At 39.1% G+C, this 21,271-nt stretch overlaps 1 protein-coding gene across 1 annotated transcript in view; it reads right to left on the minus strand.

The window, feature by feature from the left end:
* Window positions 1–21,271, minus strand: part of ERC1 (ELKS/RAB6-interacting/CAST family member 1) — a gene marked incomplete at its 3' end in the record, with an annotated part of 287,360 nt that overhangs the window by 29,636 nt on the left and 236,453 nt on the right. The gene's annotated exons all lie outside the window — the stretch shown is intronic.

The raw sequence follows: 21,271 nt of genomic DNA on the forward strand, positions 1-21,271 counted from the left end.
AGAAGACTGGTTGGAAAAATGTAAATTATAGAAAAGCCTTCCTGTAAGAAAATGAAAAAGTTAATAAATAAGTTTTTGGGAAGAAAAGGTGACATAATAAAGATGTATAAAATTACAAATTGCATACAGTTGAGCAAAGTTGGACACGGCAGCCCTGGCTGTACATACAGACTGGGCAACAAGACGCTGGAAAGCAGCTCCGCTGAGAGGGATCTGGGGGTTCTGGACGACAGCAAGTTGAACGTGAGCCAATAGTGCCCCGGCAGCCAAGAGAGCAACCGTGTCCTGGGTGCATCCAGCACAGCATTGCCAGCCAGGCAATGACTGTGATTGTCCTGCTCTGCTCTGCACTGGTGCGGCCTCACCTGGGGCACGGGGTGCAGGTCTGGGTGCCACAGGACAAAAATGATATTCAGCTACTGGAGAGGTGCTTCACCCAGAGGGTGGTGGAGCACTGGAACAGGCTCGCCAGGGAGGTGCCATGGCCCCAAGCCTGACAGTGTTCAATAAGTGATTGGACAACGTCCTCAGACACATGGTGTGAATTTTGGGGCTGTCCTGTGCAGGTACAGGAGTTGGACTTGATGATTCTTGTGGGTCCCTTCCAACTCAGGACATTCTATGGTTCTATGAAAGAATTAACAAAATACAAAGCAAGTTTCCTAGCTTGTTCTTAGATTTTCTCCAACTTCTTAAGAAATTTCAAGATCCAGAGGATATATAATTTTTTACAACACAAAACATAAAATAAATTTTGTAAGAATAAATGGAATACCTTGCCTTACCATCACCATTGGAGGCAAGCAATTGTAATGAACATTAAAATATACTACATGACTCTTCTGCAAAGGACAGCATCAGTGAGATAAAGTCCTTTTAATATACTATCCTGAAATGAGGTCCCCAAGCACCTACAAACACCCATACCAAGCAAGGAAAGAAATCTGCCTGGGCAAAATGTCCCACCCACTCAGCAGGGCTTACAAGGACCATTCAAGCAGCAATGACACTCCAAGAGTAGCCTAGAGGGGACTATGAAAGAGAGCTGTGTCTAGCTGGTGGTGAAACACTGGCCCAGGTTGCCCAGAGAGGTGGTAGATGCCCCATCCCTGGAGACATTCAAGGCCAGGCTGGACTGGGCTCTGAGCAACCTGATCTAGTTGAAGATGTCCCTGCTCATGGCAGGGGAGTTCCACTAGATGACCTTGGAAAGTCCCTTCCAACCTAAACCATTTTATGGTTCTAGGGTCTTCCAAAGTGAGCAGTCATCCCTGCATTAGCTGCTTCACTTCAGGTCATCTGGGTGTCACTCATTGGGCACTCACGCCTGGAGCAGACCTAAAACGGAGCGACAGCATTTCTCCTCCCAGCATAAAAGGTTGACGAAGTCTCATATTGAGCTTTGTGGAGCCCTTGTATTCCAAAAAAATACAAAGGCTAGCAAGTTCTAAGTTAGATACGATACACAGTAAATTATGTACAGCTAGACATTAAATCATCAGAGATGCACTAAAATTAAATGTCTTAAATGAAAGCTCAAAGCTCACTGTAGAAATGCCAGCTGTTGATTCAATCCCTTCATAACTGCATGCTTTCTCTCTGAAAACTCTAATTTTAATCAGCATCTCGAGGCTAGAGAATGCAGATTCTACTTGACTGTCCTCAGATCATTACAGAGAAGGTCCAGAGTTTGAATTTGGATTTGATTTTATTTTGGATGAATTTAACAAAAGCTAATAGTAAATTGAGCTTAAGCAATAAGCAATTTAATAATGCAAACTCTTTATATTGTTTGCTCTGTTTTGTTAAGCAAGTTTTGCATTCCAAGTGTGACTCATCATTCATAAATCACTACTTGAAACACACTACATTAATTCTTAAGCAACCAGTTTATTGTCAAGGCGCTTTCTCCATATTTATTATGTTATTATATTTAAGGTTGGCTCTTTAACAATTTCTTCTTTGCAATGGGAGCTACTGATTTTAAATGATTTCACATTTCCTTGGCAATTTTTGGTTTTGATAATAAATAATAACTTCTTACATGGCTTTCAGCATGTATGTGGAAAAAAAAAATCTATTAAAAAGCAGAAGTTTAGCAAAGTGTTAGTACAGCACTTGAACTTTTCTGAGAGAAAATGTAGCTCTTCCCAGAGAGAGGGAGCACATTTTATAATATTTCATGGAAAAAAAGCACGTTAGCGATAATGCAGAAAAAGAATATGAAGATTTAAACATTTAAAGCACAGTATTCCTCGCAGAAAATTTGGAAGTGGAATTGAAGAGGTTCTGTACTTTTGTCACTTAGCTTCAAGCAGACTAACCTACTATTAATACTTGGCAGGAGGTATAAGAAGCAGTTGAGAGAATTGGGCTGGTTTAGCCTGAAAAACAGGAGTCTTCCTTAATTACTTGATAGGATGAAACAGAAGATGAAGCCGCACTCTTCCTGGAGGGGACAGGACAAGACACAACAAACTGGAACACAGAAAATTCCAGTTGGAGATCAGGAAAATTCTTTTTAGAAGGAGGCTGATCAACCACCAGAAGAGGCTGCCAAGAGGCTATGGCATCCTCATCCTTGCAGACAGTGAAAATGTGATGGGACAAGACTTGAGCAAGCTGCTCTAGTTAGTGATGCTCTCAGCAGGTGGTTGGACACAGAGGTCCACTCCAATCTAAAATATGTTGCAATTCTTATTATTTGGGCTTTTCTTCTTCGGATAATTTTATAGCTATCAAGCCTTGAGTTTTCAAAAGAAGAGGGAACTAGGTTCCAAAATTCCTTCTAGTTGCTAAATATGATTTAGCTGCTTAGCTCCATTATAACCCTTTGAACATTTTAACCCCGACCAATCTCTGCAGCATCCTGATGATAACAATCATATAGGATCAGTTCACCTAGCAGGACATTTTCTTTGTTCTCCCTTTCATCCATCCTGACCTTCCACTGCTCCTGCTGTTAATCTAAGACCGTGTGTTTGTGATACACAAGTCTTGGCAAGAAAACACCCAAATCAGTAGTCATTTCACTACCAGATCTAATTTACACAAGAAGAGTCTGGACAACACCCTCAGAAGCATGGTGTGAATTTTGGGGTTGTCCTATGCAGGGACAGGAATTGGACTCAATGATCCTTGTGGGTCCCTTCCAGCTCAGGATGAGCTATGATTATCGCTGGATTCAAGCAAAAATCAAGAGAGAGAAGAAAAGCAGTTTATTTCCTGATGGAAAAGCAGTTTATTTCCTGATGGATCCCACCAAAAATTATTTTGCTACATTAAAATTCCAAGCAGTGATGCAAACCAGAACAGAATAGATTTTTCTAATTCTCTCTATGTCAAACATGGAAATAAAAAGCTTCTACGGAGGACTGGATTTGTAACTGATGAACTTCTAATTGGAAATTTTTAAAATAACTGGAAATACATGAATTCAGCTTCTCTCCTATTGCTCCTCTCCAGAAAAGAATTTCAAAAGGATGGAAATTCCGAGAGCATATGGCTGTTGCAATGATTTAAAAACAAACCGTTTACTTTACTGTGGGGAACCACTCAAACATCCTGCAGTCCTGAACTGCTTTGTCATGTCGCTATTATACAATCCTCTCCCACCTTATGAGGTTATGGCTCAGATCCTAGGGCAAACATTTCTACATCACTGTAAAAAGTATGAACAACAAAGTGGTTTAACCACTGCGTCCTGTGAGAAAATAAATGAGCAGCGCAGTCAAATTGGTTGTGTCAGGAGTGCTTTTGTCTAAAACCTCCAGAGCTTGTAAGCAGAACTAGTGACGATAAGAACCGGATGTCAGATCCAAATTTTGCTTAAAAAATACTGTGTGCCATCACAGGTACCTTCTTCACGCATGTGCAGATAAAACGCTAGAATGAAATAAAAACCAGGACAAAACTCCACAACTCAATATGCTTCTTGATTTTTTTTTTTCAGAAGGTTAATTTTTCTGCTGAGAGCACAGATTTTGTAACCTCACTCCTTGCTCTCCTATAACACATTCCCCCCAAAACCCCACACCTTGTCAAAGCACCTAACAACTCTATGTAGTGTCCCAGTTATCACTGTGCAAAAGAATAGTCACAAACCCTTTAGTCTAGTGTCAATCCTCAGAGTTACTAAAGAGCCATCGCACACTCTCAAAGGCTGAAAGGCAGGAAGGACTGTGGAGAACTTGCCACAAGAGGTCTGCAGACCAGAGCCTGAAACACAGGTCAAAAGTATAACATTTGCAGGGGTATTGTATCTAAAAAAAACCCCCAACTTCTTCTGGTTATATATTAGACTATAATCTAGTACTATCAGATCTTGCCCACCCTTCCCTTTTTCACCCAGAACTTCCGCAGTTGTCCTTTTGCCTCTCTGATACACTTATTCTTAACGCCCATCTTGCTTCTCATCATTATTTAACCCTGGCCTCTGTCCTATCCCTTGCTACAGCAGGCAGTTATATTAAAATAAAAAAGCTCCAGGAGAAAATATGAGATAACCTTGTATTAACCATAAATGGGAATGGTCAGCATCAGCACTTTTTTTAAAGGTGCTCTCTTTTATTTTTTTCATGGTTCTGCAGAGATCTCACCCTATTTTCACCATGCTTTTTTCTGGTTATCATACAGTTTACTTCGGCCTGTATTCTATAATCACTAAATGTTTGGGTAAACAAGGACATTACCATGGAGTAGACTATTTCTAATGCAGCCAACACCTGAAAACATTCATTCCAAACAGCACATTTATAATATTTTAGCTGCCAAAACTGTAGCCATGGTGAATTTTGTTTAAGAATCACTAAGTTCCTCCTTCATGGATGTACTGCTTCAAAGTAGATTCTTACTGGTAGGTTCCTAAGAGTAAGTTATTTTATGTTCACTGCAGGCTCCACTGGTGGCTTGTTTGTGCACCTCCACCCTGAAGACCAAATGAATAGATTTTATCACTGTTAAATTATTACACGAGAAAAAACAGAACTGATGCTGATTCACAAAGAGAAAGTCAGAGAGATATTCTGGAAAATAGCTGGTAAAAGCTAGAGGAGTCCTGCCCAGGTCTGACAAACTCCTTATAGTGGAATTCCATGCATAAATTTGAAACCCACTGATTTAACTGCAGACATTGTTTACAATATATTTTAGAGAATGTTTTTATTTGAAAGCTTGCACTAAGCCGTATGTTACAATGAGAATACATACCTTTATTAAGCATTTCTGCATGATAGCTAAGGTTCTGCTAACCATTACCCTGGAAAGTTTTTGAAACCAAATTTCATTCATAGGAATCACACATTTCTGTATTTCTAGGCAAGTCCTCTAATAAACAGCACATACTAGCTATATAAACTGTGCATTCTCTATATTGATCTAGTCTGCTTCTTACTTGCACTGCAGTAACTTATTCAAAGACTTATTCAACACAGCAAAAACCATGACATCAGTGACTACTTTCTCATTTTTTTGTAAAATATTTGAGTTGGGTTATTTCTGGCTTTGCTAACCAGTCTAAACAAGCTTTATTAATCCTCAAATGTAGAGTTTAAAAAGACCCACATTAAGTAAATAATACAATGACTGTACTAGTGACAAATGTGTATGTGGTGCAGACAGCATGTCAGTGAGTTAAGGGAGTCATCCCATTTCAATCTGAGTTGAATGTTTCACTGGAAGCACACACATGCAAATGCAACAGTTCAGAAACCTTTTCACCACCAATGGCATAGAAACACAACAAAGAAAGTCAGGCATTTTTGTGTGTGTGTGCCTAATTATTCAGCACCTCTGCAAACGATGTTCTTGCAAAGACTTCCAGATAGACCTTTTCTGTTTGCTGAGAACATGTGGTGAGCCATACACCCTCTAAATATCTGCCATACTTCCTGTAAATATCTCCATGTCAGAAACATGGAGAGAATAATCTCTCCTCGCCTACTGTTAGGATGTGATGCCTTGTATAGCTACCCTGAGTATATCCATACCTACCTTGAGTGTCTACCTACCTTGAGCACGGGGTCTCTGAAAGATAGTGTCAAATATTTTATTCTCTGTTCACTTCCCATTCATGATATTTAATGATCTGGGGAACATTTTTCAAATTTGTAAAAAAGATGGCACATGCTGAGTTGTCATTTTTGTTTGTAAGATTTAAAAGATGCACCATCAAACTAGGTTTGGTTTTCCCTTTGGCTATGTTTAAGATTAGCAACTGTGACTCCTCTGTTAGCAGCAAACAAACACAATGTTCAGCTGCACACAAAGGAAAACCATTCCCGTTAACTCAGTTCTGTACATCCTGAGCCTGTGTTTTTGTGAGCCAAACAAAGAGCACGTGCAGCGCGCAGCTGCTGGGGTTTGTCAAAGCCTGCAGGATTTAACCCAGATTCTACCTGAGATAGAGCCTTCTGCATCCACTGTTGGCAATGCTACAACCATGTTACACTATAAAGTGAAAGACTTTATCAGTCTGGTTAATTTCTGTGCTTAACAATTGCATTTTTCTATTCATCTCCCCACATGCGATAATTACAGAGAAACTTCATTCTGGAGAATTCGTACTCAAAACCCTAAGAACTAAATTAAAGGAGGCAGATAATTTAGATACGAAGTTCTCTCGGAGGCTTGACACATGTAGATATAAGTACATGGATTTAAAAAATAAACTTGGAACTGAAATTTTGCCTGTACAGGAATGCACCTCTTGGAGCTTTATTCCTTAGGAGATTAACAAGTAACTAAGGGTTTACCGGATGCCAAAGCTTATTGAAATCTATTGCTCTGATTCCTATATAAAGAAAACCAGTGACACAAAAGACAATCCAAGTCAGATCTTGTGTTTGGGATTCCTTATTGTGTTATACCACGGGAACACTACAATATGTGTTCCTTTAGCTCTCTTGTACTCTCTTTAGAGATAACTCAGGCTGTGTTTAAGGTTGACTGATCACTGTTAATGGAACTGCCTTCCTCAATTATTTGTTTTGTTCACAAGAGCTGGAATCTGCCCAGTCCCAGGTTTAAAAGGAAACTAAGAACAAAATATAATAAATTCTCTCCTTCTCTCATGGTTAACTAGTCAGGAGCAAACCAAGTACGTTAATTCTTTGGCATCTTTCCACTGCATGCCAGGGTCTTCAGTGGAAAGCTCACTAAGGTGTATTTTCCTCCATCTCAAAGATGTCTGAGCAAGGGCTGCAGTCTGTGAACATTTACCACCATATTGTAAATTAAGCCTAATATATACCAACTGGGTGGCTTATGCATCAAAAAAACTTCCAGGCAGGATCAAAAGGACAAATGGTATCCTGTGACAACATCCTCAAAGAATCCTGGATCCCTCACGCTACACAAAACCAAAGAAATTATCTACTGAAATTGATCTGAAGATGGCAATAGCAAGCAAAATGAGCTGCTGTTCTAATTCTTAAGATGAAATCAAAGAAATGGTTACATTCACCTTCCAGTCATGAGCACATAAAACTTCTATACTTTAGGTTGAAAGTAAGCAGGTAAATATTTTTTGGATTACAACCCTGCCCTGTAGTGCAATTTGCTAGGGCAAGTCTGATGTTGGTTCCACGCCACAGCAGAGAAGGGCCCTACTGCAGAATTATCTGCCAGAGAATGTAAGATCCGTATCCTTTGCTGCCACATGCCCTGAAAGCAAAAAGCCTCATTTACTTAAATTAGCTTAACAGTAACTGGTTTTTGCTAGATCATGCTGCTACATCCATTCTCCATCTATTGTGCCGTCTTCATTACTTCTTTCATCGGTTAAGAATTGATTTCTTTTGCAGACAGCATGGCTACCCTTGAAGAGCATAAGAGTCCACTTTATTACCCATTTCATGCTGGCTAATGAAATCTGCGTGCTTTGGGTTTGTATCCTACATCTTCTAAGCATGGCCTTCAACCCTATAATAATCTCTCTCTCCAGTCTGCCTCCCCCATACTGTCTCCAGGCAAGAGTCAGCTGGGACCAGTGTGAAAGTATGTTTGTTCTGAATGGCCAGCCATATGCATGTGCTACAGCCAAACAAAATATATCACGGCTCAATTCTTCCTCACTTCCCTGTGTGGGAGCACTACTTGGGGCTTTTTCCTCCTCTACCCAGCTGTGGATGTTAATTAAGCTCCTATAAGTTACATGATCTTTGAGACTTCTTTCCCTCTGTCAAATTTGGTTGAAAATGGTCAATAAATTGAAAAGTTACTCAGTAGGAACTACAGCTCAGCTAAGCAGATGGATAGATCTGTCATTTAAACTCCTCTTTGGAGGACTTTAGGATGAAAGCCGGTCCAAACTAGCATGTTTTGTTCAAGTTGTAAGACTCTGGATGTAGTGTCTCAACATATCCTTTCATTAAACATTTCACAGTTTTCTGATACCACACTCCGTGCCTTTCTAGAAGATTCTGGGAGGCTGAATTGCTACAAATTCTCCAGCGAACAGCAGCAAGCGTCTCATGTTTAGTTCATGTGTCTGCCGAATGTTTAATATATACAGTTTATTCAGTCTCTTTAACCTACTTTGATACATACCACCAAGGACAACTCACTTGAACAAAAAAGTAAAATGCTACCTCTATAAGAGTGTGAAAGGAAATACCATTTTTTTTCATGGTCCTCATTACTCAAACTGTTGAAAAATCCTGACTGTACTTCTCCCCTTGCTCATTCTTCCCCTCTTGTGGTATGTTTGTGGGTCCAAGCTAAAGATTTCATCTTATGTTTCATTGATCAAGAGAAAAACAAAGACAAAAATGCAATCATAAAAACAAGCTGAAATGTATTTTGGAGCATAAACACTCATAAAAACTTCGATAGGTTGGTGATATATGTGTTTTATGAACCAAAATGTAGAAGATGTCTCAGGTTATGCTAAAGCTGGAAATGCATTCCAACAGTTTAAGAATCCTGTGATTACTTTAAACTTGTGCAATTTAAGAGCCAATGTTAAGCACCAGCAATAAGGTTAATCTTACAAAATTTAGAAACATCTGAAAGCAAGCCTTCTAAACTACCTACACAGTATCCCATAGAACAAGCAAGTATTTCTATCAAAAACAGAAAATGCTTTGTTTGACATAGTTGACTGACATAGTTCCCTTTTCACTTCAGTTTCACTCCACACCATGCTCATCTTTCTCTCTTCTACTTCACTTTATCTCTCTTTCCTCTGTTATTCTTTCTGTTTGGTTCTCCTTCTCCAAGTAAACCCACTTTTCCTCAGTTTAACAAAGCTGCTTGTATAATGCAACTGCCTTAGTCACTCTGCTTTTGTTTCACAGTTTTTCTCCTACTCTGAAATCAGAAAACTTCTCAGTCCAGCAATATCTATAAAAACTGATCGGCAAATTCTCATCTAACAGTTTACACACAATATGCATCCTACTGTAAAATCTTAAAACCTCATCATGATCCCCTTCTTTGAAAAAAACATAGTAGGCCATCTGCTCACTTAAATCTACATACTCCTTTCCTAGTTGATATCATTTGGAAGTTTTCAAATCTTTGTCTACTATGATGGTGTCTTTACAATAACTATAGTAGAAGTATTCCTTTATCAAGGTATTTTTATTTTTGTAAGGTATATATCACAGAATCACAGAATCACAGAAGGACCTCAAAAGATAATCTAATATCAGTGTTTTTACCTCTTCGAGGCTTATATATTTTTATTTTTATATGACTCACCGCTTCGACTGCATTTGTTTGCAGCCTCAAAGAATTGTGAATAGCAACCCCCATCTATACATGCCGTTCTTGGCAAAAAAAATAGTTATGTACAGATACAAATTCCTAGATGCTAAAGTGATGTGAGCTGCTCAGTATCATCTCAACACAGACTGTCTGTAACTGCCCAGAACCCAGCTCTGGGTGTATACATGAATGTGTCTGTGTCTACATGATATAAACAGTGTTGATAGCAACTTCTTAAAAAAACCACACCGAAACATCAAGACTATTTATGCTTGTTCTGAAATTAGTTTTAGAAGCTGTTGTGTATAGAAGAAAAAGAAAACCAATATTATTCTTTTTCTGCCTCGCTTTCATCTTTGAATCTACGCAAAATCCTCCATGGTAACTGCTGGAGGGAAGAGTTAAAAGGGCATTTCCTTTGACAACCAACAGAGCTTTGCTACCCCAATCGAAATTAAAGCTAAGAATTTTCTCTGTAAAGCCGATTATTGGGGTTGACACCGACGCAGAAGAGCTCTGCCTCCTAAGGCTCATACAAGCATACAGACATCACATTCCTGTCTGTCCACACCGTCTGTGCGTGTGGTCTGCAGACACAGGATTCCTGTCCATCCACACTGTCCCTGTGTTTGGTCCATGGAGGCCGGATTCCAGCCCAACACATGTGCAGCACAGAGCTGGACAGATGATTCCTGTCCATCTGCCCCGCTCTTACACAAGCAAGGGGAATCACAATAAACCAATACTTTTCTTTTTTTTCTTTCTGCAGAGGTTGATTTTTCTTATTTAGTCTGCATCAAAGCTTAGATAACAGCACTAGCTGGAAAGACTGAAAAATCATTCAGGTTTTCTACTGTATTAATGCCAAAATTGTTCTTACTAAGGAAACAAGTTGTCTTCCTCTCTACAAAATTCATGGCACACAATTCGTAGAGATGTGCCAGGTCTGGCCAGATGAATGACTGTAAGGTGTCTGCATTTCAGACAGTGTTCCCATCATTGCCTGTTCTATTCCTAATTTGTTGTCCTTCTGTGTTTTCCATTATATTATGCCATTACATGGGAGTAGAGGCCCACCCAATGGTCACCATAAAGCACACTGTAAAGCTTAGAAAATTACATCTCCCCAAAATAAAAAGGTTTGTGGAACAAGATGAAAAAACAGTCTGTTATACCGTCAGTGTTTTTTCCTTAATAATCCTAATCCTTTTACTGCGAAATCATTTAACTTAGATAGGGGATGCTGCATGTTAAAGAGCAGACAAAGCAGAGGAAGAAGTAGAGATGAATGAAGAGGAGGACAGGGCAACCTCAGCTGATTTATTTGCAACTAGAAGACCTAGGAGGAAACAAGGAAGCCTTTGTATTTTGTTAAGACCTCTGTGTATCATAAAAAAGGTTGCTTGCTGACAATGGAGAAGTACTAGCTGGTTTTGGTAATCATGAAAGGGGGGAAGAGAAGAGATATATCTAGAAATCTTTTCATCATCTGATAGTGATGCAAAGGATAGAGATGGACAATAAGGAACCAATCTTAGTCTGCACTTCCCAGCCTGTGGATCCTCCCCATCCAATCTGTGGATCCTTCTTTTTCCAGTCCAGAAGAACATATGGATACCTTGCCCATCTCTCTATGGTGCACAAAACAAAGATCCGTGTGTATAAATAAATATATTTCCCCTTAAAAGAAGAAAAAAACCCCTTGAATGAGAAGGTATTTTACTTATTACTTCCACAGAGCAAATAAACCTGTATGGTCTTCCAAGTTTTAAAGAACTTAGGCATGTGTGTGTTCTTAAGGATCACTATATTGCTTTTATTATTTTTCCAACACCATCAATGTCAGCAGTTGGCAGAAGTTTGGGTTGCTAGCTGTAATAAAAGAGGTTAAGCCAAGGATACATCTACCAGTGTTTTGGAGATGGAGTATACACTGGCTTGGTATCAGAAATTGTAGTTAAATTTCAGGTTGATGTGAAAAAAGTGAACAGAGTAATTTCATAAACTTTTAAAAGGATTAAGTCTGGTACAACAGTGAAGTTGAATGTTTAAAAAAAGTCATGTTTCCCCCCCAAATAAAGATCTACTGTAAAAACAAGAGGTACCTAGATTGTTCAGATCCTGAGAAGAACTTGGCTGGAGTCAGCTGTGAGGGTTCAATTTATTTTTTGTTTACTCAACTACAGGAAATATTTGCATTCACACTAAGACAGAGAGGAATTGGTGGTAAACAGAAAGAAGAGGACAAAAGACTAAGTTCTGTGACTGTAAAGTTGTGCTCAAAGGGAACAATACCCCTAATAAAACAGCTACCCCTTAACCAGGGCTGTATTCAAGATATTTTCAAAGACCATTGCTTTCCACAGGCACCTGTACTGCCATCAGTTTTTAATATATATTTGGAGACTAAAGCTGTATGGAATTTAAGACACTAATATTCACCTATACTATTTACTATCTAAAATTGTGCAACATGTTATTGCACAAATAAATTTACTCGTATTTGAAATCGAGGGTGCTTGATGCTGATTGCTTCATTGATCTCATACAGAAATGCTCGATTACGTCAAGTAAAATCAGGCAGCAAACTTTTGATAACTGAGTTTTAAACTTATTTTGTCTTTATGCATGATCTTGGACCAATCTCTATAAGTATTTCTTGGTGTGGAAAAGACTCAATCCTCTGGCACCACATTTAAAGTCAAAGAAGAGACAGAAACTGTTCCTTTATTTTGTGTTCCATACAGGTACACTCAGACAGAGCAGAACACAACAGCCCCAAAGATGATTTGTCAAAATCACTACCTTGTATTTGACAGCATCATCTGCAAACCCCCATTTAAAGGAGGGACTGGCAGCATGATCTCTATCAGTATCAACTTTCTCATCTTTATCTTTCAGAATTGGCAGCTGACGCCAGAATACTCACAGCTTCCCAAGTCAGCAGAAAAATCTCTGTCCTCTCCCTACACATATTCACAAATTTCAAGTGACAAAAACATTACCTCTAGGGAAAGACTACACACCTTTGCTTTGGTCATGAATATTTTTTCATCTTAGATGAGAGGTGTAGAGAACAAAATGTACTTATTAACAACTAAAATGCATCATTTATTCCGCATCAAAACGTGAATTAAGATTTGGATTCTTTAGAATATAATACCATCAATTTAACAGAACTGACGGGTGTGTGCAGCCATCAGCACCATCCATTTATAGAAGCTATCAAATAACTAATACCTAACTTCATAAATCTATGGCTCCTTTTGAGAAACCTGATATATTATTCTATCAATTTCCACAAATTATTATGTAAATTAGTGAAGGATTAGTATCAAGAAACTAGTAGTAATTGACAGCATATATCTTAGATTTTTAACTGCAACATGAAGCTTCTATTGTCCCCTGCACTACGTATTAGTTAGCCTGAGATACGGCATACCAGACCAGGCTCAGTCAGATTGATTCAAAAAGAGAAATTATTTTCAGAATTCTAAGGAGCTTAATACAGTGGATGAGAAAAAAACCTCAGTAGACTGAGAGGTATTTCAGTGCATAAGCTTAAAAATACCCAAGACTACTGTTCATCAACAGCTCACTATTTACCGAAGCTGAAGTTCATTCTGTACAGTTAAGCCTTAATTTTTCATTATAATGTTTTTAAGATGGAGGGGATTAAAATTCTTTATTGCAGACTATGTATTTTTCCCTACTCTGGCAAAAAAACCACTGATTATGTTACTCCCTTGATAACACAGTAAAATCCTAAACATGCAATAAATTGTACCTTGTAGATCATTAATTTTCATTACATATTTCTAGGTGCACAATTCTTTCCACGATTTCTCCTTCAAGTAAAGAACACATTACTGACATATTAAGTCATACAACTCTAATCAGTAACCTACTTGAAACCTTCTGCATATTTAGTTTATGAATCCACTCAGTCACCTGCTATCTCTGACTTTACCTTCTCCTTACATATTTTTGGAACACACCTTGCATCACCTATCACCTCACCACGTATAGATCTTACACAAATTAAAACCAATACTAAAGCTTGTATAATGCTTTTCAGCTGTCTGCCACTACCTTGCTACTAACTATCAGTATGTGAATTGCTTTTTATATAAGACAGTGTTTAAAGTCACAAGTTCATTAGGCTTTTTTATCCAAAGAGAAGTAACCACAAACCACGTCTTGCTTTATATCTTTAGCGTGAAACTGTTCAGTGTGTTGTGTGTTCCCAGTGGAATAATAGTAATAAATGTAGGAACAGATAAGCATAATATACCAAGTTACCTCATCTTCCATTCAAAATGTGCTAAAGAGATATGTGTCTCTTCTAGACAATTGCTAGTATCAGGTAAGACAGCCCAAATGAACAGGAATAATTTAACATAGAAAAAGCTGCATCTAATAAATGAAATATCAGGATGGTTACACACTCATCTTGGAAAATCCAAGTATTTTTACTGAGTTCAAACAAGTCATTCAAAATCTTCCAGTATCTGAAATTTTGTTGTGAAATTCACGTTTCTTCACAACAAATATATTAATGGGTTTATCTCATCAAGATTATTGACATGTTTAAGTGGAATACTCTCTGTCACCAAAACGTCAGAGTTCCCTGAACAATGTATCCAAATGACAAGATTGAAATGTAATCATAAACTCACTGTATTTTCTGGTCAGCCTTCAAACATCATCAATTCAAATACCACAAGAGTGATGCCAAGCCAACTCAGCCACAAGAACCGATTGTCGGAAAGTCTCAAATATTTTACCCCTGAGGCACATCCTGCTGCTGGACAACAAATAGGGAGTAGTTGTGTATGGATACTTTCCAACTACCCCACAAACTGTAGAAGTTCAGCAAAAGAAGATGCACCCATCATTTTGTTCCTTCAATGAACAACTATTGGCAATCTCAAGCTCTTCTAAACTGCTCCTTCTGAGCTTTTGCATCTATGTCACAAACTCATCAGCTGACACAAAGACTGTCAGAAGCTGAGGGAGGGTAACTGTTCTCAACATAAAATTCGGAGCACAGAAATCTCGTAGAAATAAATACATAAATGCTCTGTTGGATGTGTGGATTAAAAAGACCTGTTCTGATACATTCTCTTTGTTTAACTGAAAAATAGTGCCTATCAGATCAGTGGTTTGTGCCGTGATAACTATAGAAAACCATCATATGGTACAACTGTGATGTGAATTAACAGTGACTCTATAGACATTGTACTAATTCACAGACTAAGGAATTACTATTTTTTAGGCACAAGGTTAGGTTTCCTAGTGCAGCCTTTTGAAGAGAACAATCTCACTCAGTGTTCTTAACTCTATAATACCACTGACAAGCCTTGGTCCTCTCACCGTAGGCTTAACAATTTTAACTGATGTCAAACACTGGCAGGTTGGTTGTTGCTTACAGATATGGGATACGGAGTGTCTCAACTCTTGTCCTGCAATCCTGATCTTCTAGTCAGTGACAATGTTTCTTAAATAATTTAGCACAGGAGTTCATAACACTGTAAATGTCACAGTAAATGCTGTCAGCAACTATCCAATTAATTTACATATATTTGTGGAAATTTTTAGTGAATAAGAAAGCTGTAATACTATAATATGAAAATCTTAATAAAATCAATAAATGGAGGAATATATCCAATAGACTAAAACAGATTTTTGAAAACTGAGATTGAACTTGGGAAATATTAGTCCATAGAGTTTTTTTTAAACTGTTACGAATGTCTAGAAAGAAGGGGTAGCATGTACTGTGTTGTCATCTGAGTCCCAAAGTACTTTTATAAACCTTAAAGCTCAGTCTCTCAGTGAGGAAAAAAACCTTTCCCTTCAAGCAAACCTACAAAGCCACCATCGTGATGCCCTAGAAGTGAAGCCACAAACAGAAAGCAGGCATGGCCAACAGAGAGTTCCTTTCTCTGGCACCGTGAGGCCACTGACAGCAAGGAGCTCACTTTATTGTTTAGCAATTCAAGAGGCAGAGGGTAAAAGTAAAAGGAGGAGAGAGAGGGGAACGAGAGTCTAAGTAATACCACGGGAAGATGAAATGTTGCCCCAGAAAAGACTGCTGACGCTGCATGGAGTGCTGTTACTGTGGTAATTGATGATTAAAAGTGATGGGAAAAAAGTCTGGAGCACATGGCAGGGGGAAGGTGCTTTCTTTTAATCCGTGAGGGCTTCTTGCGCTGCGCTTCAGGCAGCGACGTTCAAGGACAAGACAAAGCTTTGCTTTCTGTGCCTGCTTGGCTGCTGTTGGGGCGCCGGGGTCTGCTCCTGGCAGGGATCCCCACTTGACAGAAACAATTACTGAGGACCAAAGCCTGGCAAAACCAGCAGCGGCGTGATTGATAATCTGGACGGATTACAGGTCTCTGACAAAAGCCACGGTGCTTAAATTTGATAGCTGGCAATGCTTGATGAGAGCCAATTAGTGGATATATATTCACTTCAGCCAGAAATTTCTTCTGTTTATAGTCCAATAGCTTCCTGAGCAGGAACAAAGTGATTTCCCCCACTTTTGCCTGCTCACATGTATACCAGCCACATTGTCAGTACAGCCATGAATATACTATAAAATCCACATTTTTTGGTATCTTTGTATATCAAAGCCAGTAGATTCAAATTCTGTAAAGCTGCATTTGACCCTACAGATAGTGATAGTACATGAACCTGAAAAAAGATGACTTTACACTCACTCTATATACCACACAGCGTGTAAACAAGTCTGCGACTGCACTATTTAGGCAACAAGTCTGCTACAAGTGACAATAGTTCTCAACATGTTTCATCATTCCTTGAAAATTTTCTGGCAAAGTACATTATCTGTCTGCTGCTGTTCTGAACAAGTTAGCCTGGCATTTGGAGAATGCCAGAATTCACAGAGTACCTTCTGTTCTGCCCAGTACATGTAGGAACCTCTGACATGCAACTCCTCTTCAAACTCATCTGTCCTTCACTTTCTTATCACATAGGTTTTCTTTCCACACTTTTGCATCTTTTTCCACTCTTGCTAGTGCAACTACGTGGGTACTGTGGTGAAGAGATCAATAAACAAAGATGGATCCAAGTGCCCTGAATCTCATCACTTGTTTCAAACATTAACTTTTACTTTGTTTTCTCTGCTATAAAGATGCCAACATCACCACACTTAGGCAACTTGAATACTTTCTAGACTTCCTAAGTCCCCTTCTGACAGAGGTTTGAGAGGTACCTCCACTCATTAAACTTCAGTGGGCACCATCACACCACTGGGACCTCTCAGATGTTTTCAGAGAACAATGGTAGTTCTGTCACTGAAACAGTACCATATTCAGTAATTATCTGCAGTGCTTGTACCCATGTCACCTGAAGAAGAAATTAATCTGCTAATAGGGTAATCATGCTCATCAGACACAGTTTCAAACCACAACAGCTAAGGCAAAGGAAAGACTAAGTGCATGCCTCACAGAATCTGTATTATTTCATCAGGCAGGGTGGTAATAAAAACTGCCAGAAGTGTGGCCATGCTGGTACAGCTCCACAGCAGTAAGAAGAAAACACTCGCCTGTCAGTCTCCTTTGACCTGTTTTACATTCTCCTGTTACAAAGAGAAATGACTTGAACCAGTGGAACTTCACTTCGGAAAAGTTCACAGCAGAGGAGTGTCAGGTGTCAGTGTGAGAGGTTTCCAGTGAAACAAGTAACAGTGGAAAAATAGCATCTTTGGGGTGAGAAGCTATTCTGGAATCTAAAATTCTTTCCTTTTCCTTGTGATCCCGTGAACCACATTTACTTGAGAAACAAATCTTTGCAGTACCTTGGCCTCATAAGGAAAGCCAGCCAAAATCTTTGCAGGACGAAGCACAAACTAGCACAGAGAAAACAGCTTTGGGACTTGCATGGCTAGATGAAATATACATTGAATATTGCATAAATGCTAACTATTAATACTACTAGTCATCGCCAAAGAGTTCCTCTCAATTTATGGGAATGGTAAAAGCCACTCAAATTCATGCTGGCCCACAGAGGAAAAATGATCACGATGAGGATAGAGAAGTAGAAGGGAACGACAGATATTAAAGATCCCTTTGAATGATAAGCAAGCTGACTACATAACCCATACTTCCAATAGTATGAGGTTTCTTATCTCCCTTCACTAAAACAGAAAGGAGCTTTTTTCACCAAGTATAAGCAAACAGCAAGAGTGTATATGGCAAGAGCAGGAAAGGAGAGGGACTGTATGAAATGGAAGTACTAAGGGAGGGAGAAAACGTAGACATTAGAGATATATATTAGAACGAAAAGGAAGCTGAAGACAAAGGTTGATCTGCTACTCAGTCAAAAGTGAAAGCCATCAAAAAATAAAGCCAAGAAGCTCGAAGTGGTCCTGCCTTTGCTGTGTCAGTCTTCACTAAAATCTGTACTCAGGTGAATAACAAAATTTATTTCAATACTCAGAGAATAACATTTTAGGGCAGGAAAGGAAAAGAACAGATGAGATGGTACTCAAAACCAAATCAGATATCTTTGAATTTTCTAGCTCTGACTATACTATACTAGGAAAGAGTTTATCTACTATAATGAAACCTACTAATGGTTGTTTTTGGGAACCGGTGAGGTTTTGGAAAACTCTATTAGCATTTCTGACACTGTCTCACATGACATGCACATGAACAAATTCAGCTATGGAGAAGCCTCATTTTGAGTTTTGTCCAGTTCGTCCACACTTGGAGAAAGAAAAAGACAAATAAGATCTAAGAAAGAACAACTGGAATGATCAGATACCTAGAAAACAAGAGACCTGAAAACTGGAACTGTCTTGTTTAGAGAGTAACACAAGAGGAGATAGCTCTGTGTAAACCAAACAGGCCGCTAAAAAGTGCAAAGAAATAGTATTTTTTTTTCTATGCCCATAACAGATAGAAAAAGTAGTAATGAGCTTTAATTGCAGTAAGGGTGATTACATATGTGCAATGACATTATAAAGATGGATGAGCCACAGAAAAGACTTCCCAAGACTGCAAGTCTCTTTCACTAATAGTCTTTAAGAAGAGATTACAGGTATAATTGATTCTGCTTTGAAGTGAGAGACATTTTCTGTGATTAAAATACAAAAATGTTGGTACAAAACTATTCAGGAAATTATGTTCTGTAGTAGTTATCAACTGTTCACTAACAAAATGGATGAATAAATCAAGTGGGTTACACAGAACTCTGTGTTGAGATCAGTACTAATCAGTATTTTTCATTAACAATCTGTGTGACAAAAGAAAATCTATGTTTACGAAATATATGGTGGGTGGTTCTGCAAGCATGCTAAAGCATACGATCAAAACTCAACATACTATTAAAAGACCAAGGAACTGATCTGAAAATTACTTTTATTTAGGAAAAGGCAGCATAATCAAATGTACCCAGCATTAACCTAACCTGGGGTCACACCATTTAAAATGAAAATGTTGAGATCCCATCATCAATAACACTGAATCAAGCTAGTTCCTGGTAACTTCTGCTACAGTGTATTTAAAAAGAATTGGGAATTATGAAACATCATATAATAATACGAGTGAATACAGTGATTTACAAACAATTCAACTGAATAATACTCCACGTTCTCAGAAAAAAAAAAATACACTGATACAGTTCAGAGCCTCCTAAAACTTTCATCACTATTACTTAGCATTTGTAGCATAGGAGCGCCTAGGCATGTTGGTCAAGTCGGGCCCCCACTGTGCTGGACACTGTATGAACACAGAAAATGACTGTCTTTGCTGCAAACAGCTCCTAGTAGAAAACACCAAGTGTTAAGACTCAAAGCCCACAGACAAGTAAACCTCAGCCTGTTCCAATATGCCTCCCCTTTACTACTCAAAACTGCAGAGTAGCACTTTGCCCTGTTGCAACAAAGGGAACACCTTATTGTGGCATTTCAGTACTTAAAAGGGGCCTAAAAGAAAGATGGAGACAAACTTTTTAGCAAGGCCTGTTGTGATATGACAAGGGGTAATGGTTTTAAATTAAAGCAGGGGAGATTCAGATTAGACGTGAGGAAGAAATTTTTTACAATGAGGGCGGTGAAACCCTGGCCCAGGTTGTTGAGAGGTGGTAGATGCCCCATCCTGGAGACATTCAAGGCCGGGCTGGACGGGGCTCTGAGCAACCTGATCTAGTTGAAGATGTCCCTGCTCATGGCAGGGGGTTGGACTAGATGGCCTTCAAAGGTCCGTTCCAACCCAAACCATTTTATGATTCTATGATATCCTGATCATTACAACAAATATATCCTGATCCTTATAACCATGCTTGACAAGGAAAGGAATAAATGGTGAACAGGCTACTTTCTAACAGACGAGTGGTGGATGTGATGCCACAAAGCAGGCCAAAGCCCCTTGGGTCTCCATCAGTTCCAGCAGGATGCACATCACGGGTGCTTCTGCATGGGTATGATCAGTGCAGGCTGGCTGGCGCTCATCAGGCTCCATCTGGACTTGGTTAGCCAACCTTCAGCTCTGTTTTCTTGCATCAGCCTCGGCCCCCTTTGGTGAAGCAGCCTCCCAACCACTGCTTCTCCATGAACTACTCACAGAAACAAAGTGCTCTGGGGGGAAGTAAATTGGGACCACATTAGCTGGTGACCCTCGCCCCACAACTGGCCTGCCTTTTCGATGATAGAGGAAATCCCTCATACAAACTGACAACCAATATGAAACAGGCAGCTCCATTTACTGGAAAGCCTGGTCAATGCCGAGTGCCTCATTAGGAAATGGTCTCTATATTGAGGCACATTCCTGCAATTCAGAGCCTAGAAACTCTAAATTAAAACAACATTGATGCCATATCCTCTTTCCGAAATGCCTCTCTTCATCCAAGCTTTAATATGCATACTTAAAGAAATTAAAGAACCAAAATGTCTTTGGCAGGACTCTTTCCCTTTCTCTCACACTAATACTCTCACCGTGCAAACAACCAAGAACGTGACACTGTGTCGGGAAGGGAGAAAGGAGAGTTAAAGCAAGGAATAACCACAGAGTCCTCCCGAATCTGTCCAAACTTTCCTTGATGAATCTATGTGTCTTCACCAATATTTTTTAAATAAATAGAAACCACCTGAAATGCAGGGCTGAATAAATCAGATTTTTTTTTTTTTGTCCAAGTAAATTGAGGCTCATCAGTAGAATGAGTTCTTGTTTTGGGAGAAAATTGTACCTTTCTCTACACTAAGAAAGGTCAATTAACAGTAAGTCAGTCTAATAATAGTGGTAGCTATTGTAGCAACTCAATGATAACCAGCACAAGCAATGAAAAGGCATAATCTGAATCCCATCATACATGGTTGGATCCATTCACACTCACTATTGCAGCGTAGTCGGAAAACTGCTCTTCCTGTCAGAGGCTTTTCCCAGTTTGCAGTGAGATTCAGAAATCAGGCCCAAGGTACCCACCACAGCTTGTGTAACTCTTCACACAAACCACCCCCTTCTGCTATTGCTCAGCATTTCTGTTTGCATCCTACGTACATGGAAACGGGAATCTTTTAGTCAGCCGTGCCTGACAGCCA

The sequence above is a fragment of the Nesoenas mayeri genome, assembly GCF_963082525.1.
Source record: "Nesoenas mayeri genome assembly, chromosome: 1".
NCBI classification, from domain to species: Eukaryota; Metazoa; Chordata; class Aves; order Columbiformes; family Columbidae; genus Nesoenas; species Nesoenas mayeri.